This window comes from Bombina bombina, chromosome 3 (genome assembly GCF_027579735.1).
Source record: "Bombina bombina isolate aBomBom1 chromosome 3, aBomBom1.pri, whole genome shotgun sequence".
In the NCBI taxonomy this organism is placed as follows: Eukaryota; Metazoa; Chordata; class Amphibia; order Anura; family Bombinatoridae; genus Bombina; species Bombina bombina.
In genome coordinates, this window is record NC_069501.1 from 1085046309 (window position 1) to 1085055644 (window position 9336).

Genomic DNA, 9336 nt, shown 5'->3' on the forward strand with positions numbered 1-9336 from the left:
GGCTGCCCTAAATCTCTTTAACCAGCTTACCTCACACCAGAATCACATTCAAAAGCATATTAAATTAATCCACAGTGGAGGAATTTACATATTTACTAGTCCTAAAGCCTGTGTACACGGGCCATTTTTTGCAGTACAGCGGTCCCACCCCTTGTTCTCTCTCTATCCCCCTCTCTTTTGCTCTCTCTTTCTCCCTTTTCTTTTGCTTTCTCTTTCTCCCCTCTCTTTTGCTCTCTCTCTCCCCCTCTCTTTTTACTCTCTCCCCCCTCTTTTGCTGTCTCTCTCCTTCTCTTTTGCTCTCTCTCCCCTCTCTTTTGCTCTCTCTCTCTCTCCCCTCTCTTTTACTCTCTCTCTCCCCCTCTCTTTTACTCTCTCTCTCTCCCCCCTCTCTTTTGCGCTCTCTGCCCTCTCTTTTGCTCTCTCTCTCTCTCTCCCCCTCTCTTTTGCTCTCTCTCTCCCCCCTCTCTTTTGCTCTCTCTCTCCCCCTCTCTTTTGCTTTCTCTCTCCCCCTCTCTTTTTGCTCTCTCTCCCCCTCTTTTGCTGTCTCTCTCCCTCTCTTTTGCTCTCTCTCCCCCTCTTTTTCTGTCTCTCTCCCTCTCTTTTGCTCTCTCTCTTCCCCCCTCTCGTTTGCTCTCTCTCCTCTCGTTTGATCTCTCTCTCTTCTCTCGTTTGCTCTCTCTCTTCTCTCGTTTGCTCTCTCTCTCCTCTCTTTTGCTGTCTCTCTCCCTCTCTTTTGCTCTCTCTCCCCCTCTCTTTTGCGCTCTCTCCCCCTCTCTTTTGCACTCTCTGCCCCTCTCTTTTGCGCTCTCTCCCCCTCTTTTTTGCGCTCTCTCCCCCTCTCTTTTGCACCATCTCCCCCCTCTCATTTGCACTCTCTCCCCCCTCTCTTTTGTGCTCTCTCCCCCCTCTCTTTTGTGCTATCTCCCCCCACTCTTTTGTGCTCTCTCCCCTTCTATTTTGTGCTATCTCCCCCCTCTCTTTTGTGCTCTCTCCCCCTCTCTTTTGTGCTCTCTTCCCCTCTCTTTTGTGCTCTCTCCCCCTCTCTTTTGCGCTCTCTCCCCCTCTTTTTTGTGCTCTCTCCCCTCTCTTTTGTGCTCTCTCCCCTCTCTTTTGTGCTCTCTCCCCTCTCTTTTGTGCTCTCTCCCCCTCTCTTTTGCGCTCTCTCCCCTCTCTTGTGCTCTCTCCCCCCTCTCTTTTGTGCTCTCTGCCCCTCTCTTTTTGTGCTCTCTCCCCCTCTTTTTTGTGCTCTCTCCCCCTCTCTTTTGTGCTCTCTCCCCCCTCTCTTTTGTGCTCTCTCCCCCTCTCTTTTGTGCTCCTCCCCCTTTCTTTTGTGCTCCTCCCCCTCTCTTTTGTGCTCTCTCCCCTCTCTTTTGTGCTCTATCCCCCTCTCTTTTATGCTCTCTCCCCCCTCTCTTTTGTGCTCTCTCCCCCTCTCTTTTGCGCTCTCTCCCCCTCTCTTTTGCGCTCTCGCCCCCTTCTCTTTTGTGCTCTCTCCCCCTCTCTTTTGTGCTCTCTCCCCCCTCTCTTTTGTGCTCTCTCCCCCCTCTCTTTTGTGCTCTCTCCCCCCTCTCTTTTGTGCTCTCTCCCCCTCTATTTTGTGCTCTCTCCCCATCTCTTTTGTGCTCTCTCCCCCTTTCTTTTGTGCTCTCTCCCCCCTCTCTTTTGTGCTCTCTCCCCCTCTCTTTTGTGCTCTCTCCCCCTCTCTTTAACGCTCTCTCCCCTCTCTTTTCTGCTCTCTCCCCCCTCTCTTTTGTGCACTCCCCCCTCTCTTTTTCTGTCTCTCTCCCTCTCTTTATCCCTCCTCTTCTGCTCTCTCTATCCCCCCTCTTTAGAGCTCTCTGTCTCGGCAGTCAGCCCTGGCATCTGGCCCCGCCCGCCTCATGCCCGTCCCCGCCCACATCACGCCCGGGCCCCGTCCACGTCGCACCCGCCCGTCCACGCCACACCCACCCGGCCATGCCCACTCCACCACACGCTGACGCCAGATGCCAGGTCAGTTGGAAGGCCAAGTGTGTTTGTCCTTGCGCGCAGTCTCTACTGCGCATGACAGCTTCGGACAAACACACTTGGCCTTTTATTATATAGGATATATTTATTAGTACTGCTTAGGTGCAGTTTCACATATTGCAATTTATTTAATTTTTTTTTTTAAATGATTTAGTTGTTTTTTGGGATGTTGGGGTGGAGAGCAAAATTGCATGGGGGGGGGGCAAGAAAATGTTTGCCCAGGGTCCAGTCAATATTAAAAACGGCCCTGCAACTTTTTACAAAAACACTCCCAGATGGGCTATATAAATGCATAATCTAAAAAACATTTATGCAAAGAAAAATCAAGTGTACAATGTGCCTTTAAGTAATGTGATGCCTCAATGTACCAGAGCTGTGTGAAGTTGGCACCCCATGTGATTAAATTGTGAAATTAAATATACAGGGCCAGCTCTATCATTGGACCAGGTGAGACCATAGGACCCACTGACCCAGGCAGCACTTAACAGTGGCAGCACATAGGGAAAGTATGTCTTGCATAATAGTGGTTTCTAAGATGTTGCACAGTATATTTTAGGTCATAGAACTTTAATCTCTGCCTATTTGGTTTTGGAGATATTGCACATTATATTCCATGTTACTTCAATCTTCGCCAACTTTGCATCCCATCTATTTAAATTGTGAATAAAACTATACCTTTCGTTTTTGTGCTGGTTTGTGCAGCAAAAATGAACGTTTGTGCCGGCTTGGTTTCTGCGATACTACACATTATATTTTATCCCATGTGACCTCAATCTCCACCTACTTTGCCCTCCATGTAATTAAATCACAAATACAAATATACTATTAATTTGTGCAACAATTGTGCTGATTTGTGCCTTAACGTTTCTGCTGGTTTGGTTTCTGAGGCATTGCACATTATATTTTAGCCCATGTGACTTCAGTATCACTGTGACAAAATACACTGTCCTACGTCCCAATTTAAAAGCATAGTAAACTCAAAAAAAAATTTAAACTTTTTAAAAACTACTATAAATGTTAATATTTGTAATTTGTACTTTTCATTTTCTTTTGTTTTTTTTTGGAATTTGTACTGTAAAATTCCTATTAAGCCAAACTTATTATTAGACTTGTTATGTGAGCGCGATAATGATGTTCTACCAAGGTAGAAACATCATGGCGGCCCGCATGCGCATTAAAATTGTTTACACACTAACGCATGCACAGATTCGGCCCCTCTGTCCTCTCCCTTGCAGCGAGTCATGATCCAAGCTGGGGGGACATGTGGATCATGACGTCAACAACAAAAGGAGTGGCGCACCAAAGCAGCTAATAAAGACCTGGATTATACAAGAAAATCTGCAAGTGTGCTTGTGGTTTAACACGGTAACAAAGTTTTTTTTTTATGGCTTAAAGGGACGTTCCTGCCAAAATTTGAATGAAAACAGATTAATTTAATCTTTGAATAGAAACACATTTGCAATATACATGTATTGGGAAAAATGCTTCTAGTAAAAGTTTTCACTGTTTTAGTGTTACCATTTTTCGCTGCATGCAAATAATCTATACCTAGAAGGCGCCACTAAAACAAAAACATATATAATCATATATATGATCTAATATTATAGGATATTAGTCTCTATCAATGTTCTCTCTAAGGTGCGAGGCAGCGTGGACATGCACCTTCGCACTCTGTGTAGCACAGGCAGGATATTACGCGGAGCATCAATGAGGGGTAGGCTGTCAATCAACTTCTATCCGGGACACCATAGCTCTGCCGCTTACTACCTGGCTGACGATCTTTATCACGCAGGCCTTGCACTCTCCCAACTCTTGGGTGACTAAGAGGTCTTACTGGTTCCAGTTTGCAATGATAACCAAATGGTTTGACAAACTGTAGAGTTTAGCATTTAATTGGCTTTTCCCAATATATATATATATATATATATATATATATATATATATATATATATATATATATATACTACTCTGCACTTGCTTAGTGTTGCAGACAAGCGGTATCAAGCCAGCAAACAGAGAAAAATAATCAATCTCTCTCTCTCTCATTATTTATGTTGAAGCCCTCTACTCCTGGGCAATACCAGATTAAAAGACAGCTTCTTTCATTACACAACTGAAAGGGTGCCTCCTAGTGTAGTAATTGCAGTAGATATCCTTCACCAATTCACACCCTATGGAACTATACTCACAAAGGTGCTTGCATTCAAATGTGCTTGTAGGGCATGATGAGATCTCTTCAAAGGAAACAAAATATCCAGCAGTGAACAAGTGTGGAGGCCCCACACGAAACATGTCTGCCGTTTTCTGCACTACTGGATACTTCTGCCTGATTGTGTGAGCCTTGTGCTCACGTTTGTGTTTTTATGCTGCACTTGCTACAAACTAATAAACTTTCTTGCTGTTTTACCTTACGGATATTTTGTTTCCTTTGAAGAGGAGTTGCTACAGACTTTTTTCTTTCTCTGATTTCCTTTGGCGTTCTAACGAGGACGCTGTCTGGTTGCACCCTCGTAAGTGGACAGTAGGCTACTGCGAAAGAGTGCACACACCAACAACGCTGCCGTGGATACCGTGGAGCTGGTGAGCGCCGTAGATATGTGTGTTTGTTGTTTCATGATGAGATCTCACAGTGTTTCAGCGCACTGACTCACAAACAACTCTCAGGTCTCTATAAGGGAGAGATAAAAAAAGATAGGATTTCTCCTAGTAGTGCAGACACTCACTGCAGGGACCTCCACTAATGATTCACCCTATAGAAAGGTGCTCACAACATTTCTAGCACTCGTAAGTGCTGTATCAAGCCTGCTGACATTTCTCAGTGTTTCAGCTCACTGTTCCCCGGAGTAATCCGCTCCACTGTGTGTATAATCAAATCCAAACTGCCGTATGCAGTCAAACTACTAGCTTTAATAAAACATATCAAAATGACTCACAAATGCTTCTATTCAAAACTGGAATGCAACCATGTGCATTCCAATTTTGGCTGGAATTTAATGGGGACACAAACAAATGGTATATTTTTATTTACAATTTAATTACATAGTATGCCATAGTGGGCAGAGCTTGTCGTCACATGGGCTAAAATTATACGGCTAGATTACGAGTTCTGCGTTAGCCTTAAAAAGCAGCGTTAAGGGGTCCTAACGCTGCTTTTTAACGCCCGCTGGTATTACGAGTATGGCAGGTTCAGGTGTACCGCTCACTTTTCTTCCGTGACTTTTGGCTACCGCAAATCCCCTTACGTCAATTGCGTATCCTATCTTTTTAATGGGATTTGCCTAACGCCGGTATTACGAGTCTTGGAAGAAGTGAGCGGTACAGCCTCTACCTCCAAGACTCTTACCGCATAAAAAAGTCAGTAGTTAAGAGTTTTATGTGCTAACGCCGGAACATAAAGCTCTTAACTACAGTAGCTAGTTTAGGAGTTATTTTTATTTTACAGGCAACTTTGTTTTTATTTTAACTAGGTACAATAGTTATTAAATAGTTATTAACTATTTAATAACTTCCTAGTTAAAATAAAGACAAATATACCTGTAAAACTCCTAACCTAAGTTACAATTACACCTAACACTACACTATAATTAAATAAATTACCTAAATTAACTACAATTAATTACAATTAAATTAAACTAAATTACGAAATTTTTTAAACTAATTACACCTAATCTAATCCCCCTAATAAAATTAAAAAGCCCCCCAAAATAATAAAAATCCCTACCCTATACTAAATTACAAATAGCCCTTAAAAGGTCTTTTTGCGGGGCATTGCCCCAAAGTAATCAGCTCTTTTACCTGTAAAAAAAAGACAATACCCCCCAACATTAAAACCCACCACCCACACACCCAACCCTACTCTAAAACCCACCCAATCCCCCCTTAATAAAACCTAACACTACCCCCTTGAAGATCACCCTACCTTGAGACGTCTTCACCCAACCGTGCAGAAGTGGTCCTCCAGACGGTCTGAAGTCTTCATCCTATCCGGGCAGAAGAGGTCCTCCAGATGGCCAGAAGTCTTCATCCAGGCGGCATCTTCTATCTTCATCCATCCGGAGCGAAGCGGGTCCATCTTCAAGACATCCGACGCGGAGCATCCTCTTCTTTCGACGGCGACTGGAACAATTACGGGTCCTTTAAATGACGTCATCCAAGATGGCATCCTTTCAATTCCGATTGGCTGATATAATTCTATCAGCCAATCGGAATTAAGGTAGAAAAAAATCCTATTGGCGGATCCAATCAGCCAATAGGATTGAAGTTCTTTTTTTTTTTTTTTTTTTTAAAGTTTTTTATTATTCAGCATAAAAATAAATGACAATCCACATAAACATTGTGACTCGTATCAGTACAAGATATTCATACTGTAATATAACATAATTAGCAGAATAACATAAAATCATACTCAATTTTCAATAAAGCATAATCATGCCGAAATGTCACATAAATTATACTTTTCGTTAGTCAATATGTTTAAAATCATCCATAGAAATCATCAAATAATATGCACTAACACCCACCAAAGAAAAGACATCCAAAAAAAAAAAAAAAAACATCTCCAGCAACTTATATATTACTTCATATATGGATATCGATGTTTAATCAACATAATTTCTGATACCAAGTTTCATCACAGATACCTATTGATTTTTGTTCCCGGCTAGCACCTGTCTCTTCTATCTAATCATATAGACTAGTTGCAGAAAAAGAACTCTCTAAACTATTTTCAAACCAATTTGGATTGCCATTTTTAAATCACAAAGTCAGACATTCTAACCCTAAAAAGGAGAAAAAAGAAGGGAGAAAAAAAAAAAAGAAGGGAGGGCGGGAAAAAGAGAAGAAAGGGCCAGCGAGAGAAAAAGAAAGAAGAAAGAAAGTAAAAAAAAAAAAAAATAAATAAATAAAAAAAATAAATAAATAAATAAATAGGAGCCCTCCGGATCCGTGAGGCTCGACCATAGGAGCGGTAGTGCATAACTTTATGGAATATCTCTGTAATTTCTTATCCAGGAATCGGGAAATACTTGTAGCAAAACCAGCTCAGCAAAGCTGATAGAAGAGACAAATGGAGACAGGATCCGCCGCTGGAGTTGTAATGAATAAGTCTTAATAGTGGGTGCCCATTCTAACAAAAAGGTCTTAATTTTTTTCTCTGAAGCCTGTGATAGATGAAAAGATTCGTATATAATTTGGGATTGTATCCCTTTAAGAATTACCCCTAGGCTGGGTGGCGTTTTAGCAATCCAGGATTTGAAAATATTGTATCTAACAATTAATATAATGGTATTCAAAATCCGGGTTTTTAAATCTGACATGGGATTAAGTATCAAGCATATTATATCTTCCAGAGAGAACGAGTAAGCCCCATTATATTGCCTATTAACCCCTTAACGACCGAGGACGTGCAGGGTACGTCCTCAAGAAAAAGGCAGTTAATGCCTGAGAACGTACCCTGCACGTCCTCGGTGTGGAAAGCAGCTGGAAGCGATCCTGCTCGCTTCCAGCTGCTTTCCGGTTATTGCAGTGATGCCTCGATATGGAGGCATCCTGCAATAACCCCCCTTGGCCATCCGATGCAGAGAGAGCCACTCTGTGGCCCTCTCTGCACCGGACATCGGTGGCCGGTATCGTTGGTGGGTGGGAGCAAGTCTGGGAGGCGGGTGGGCGGCCATCGATGTACCCAGTGGAGTGGAGGGGGGCGGGATCGGGGGCGGGAGGGGCGGGAGCGCGCACGGGAGCGCGCGCGTGCACGGGGGGCGGCGGGCGGGCGCGTGCACGGGGCGGGAGCGGGAGGGAACCGCTACACTACAGAAAAATCAAGTTTAAAAAGTACTTGAATTAAAGTGTAAATAACAGCTAATTGATGTGGAAGGGGTGGGGGGTTGATCTTGGGGGGGGGGGGGGAAGCTACACTGCAGAAAAGGGTTTTTATTTTAAAAAAAAGGCACATTATTCACTAAACTGGGTACTGGCAGACAGCTGCCAGTACCCAAGATGGCGCCCATTAAGGCAGAGGGGGAGGGTTAGAGAGCTCTTTGGTGGGGGATCAGTAAGGCTGGGGGCTAAGGGGGGATCCTACACAGCAGCATATGTAAATATGCTAAAAAAAAAAAAAAAAAATATAGCTTTTATTTTAGTACTGGCAGAGTTTCTGCCAGTACTTAAGATGGCGGGGACAATTGGGGGGTGGGGGAGGGAAGAGAGCTGTTTGGGAGAGATCAGGGGGTCTCATGTTTCAGGTGGGAGGCTGAGCTCTACACTAAAGCTAAAATTAACCCTGCAAGCTCCCTACAAGCTACATAATTAACCCCTTCACTGCTAGCCATAATACACGTGTGAAATGCAGCGGCATTTGGCGGCCTTCTAATTACCAAAAAGCAACGCCAAAGCCATATATGTCTGCTATTTCTGAACAAAGGGGATCCCAGAGAAGCATTTACAACCATTTGTGCCATAATTGCACAAGCTGTTTGTAAATGATTTCAGTGAGAAACCTAAAATTGTGAAAAATGTAATGTTTTTTTTAATTTGATCGCATTTGGCGGTGAAATGGTGGCATGAAATATACCAAAATGGGCCTAGATCAATACTTGGGGTTGTCTACTACACTACACTAAATCTAAAATTAACCCTAGAAGCTCCCTACATGCTCCATAATTAACCCCTTCACTGCTGGGCATAATATACGTGTAGTGCGCAGTGGCATTTAGCAGCCTTCTAATTACTAAAAAGCAACGCCAAAGCCATATATGTCTGCTATTTCTGAACAAAGGGGATCCCAGAGAAGAATTTACAACCATTTAAGCCATAATTGCACAAGCTGTTTGTAAATAATTTCAGTGAGAAACATAAAGTTTGTGAAAAAATTTGTAAAAAAGTGAACGATTTTTTGTATTTAATCGCATTTGGCGGTGAAATGGTGGCATGAAATATACCAAAATGGGCCTAGATCAATACTTTGGGATGTCTACTAAAAAAAATTATATACATGTCAATGGATATTCAGAGATTCCTGAAAGATATTAGTGTTCTAATGTAACTAGCGCTAATTTTGAAAAATAATGGTTTGGAAATAGCAAAGTGCAACTTGTATTTATGGCCCTATAACTTACAAAAAAAGCAAAGAAGATGTAAACATTGGGTATTTCTAAACTCAGGACAAAATTTAGAAACTATTTAGCACGGGTGTTTTTTGGTGGTTGTAGATGTGTAACAGATTTTGGGGGTCAAAGTTAGAAAAAGTGTGTTTTTTTCAATTTTTTCCTCATATTTTATAATTTTTTTTATAGTAAATTATAAGATATGATGAAAATAATGGTATCTTTAGAA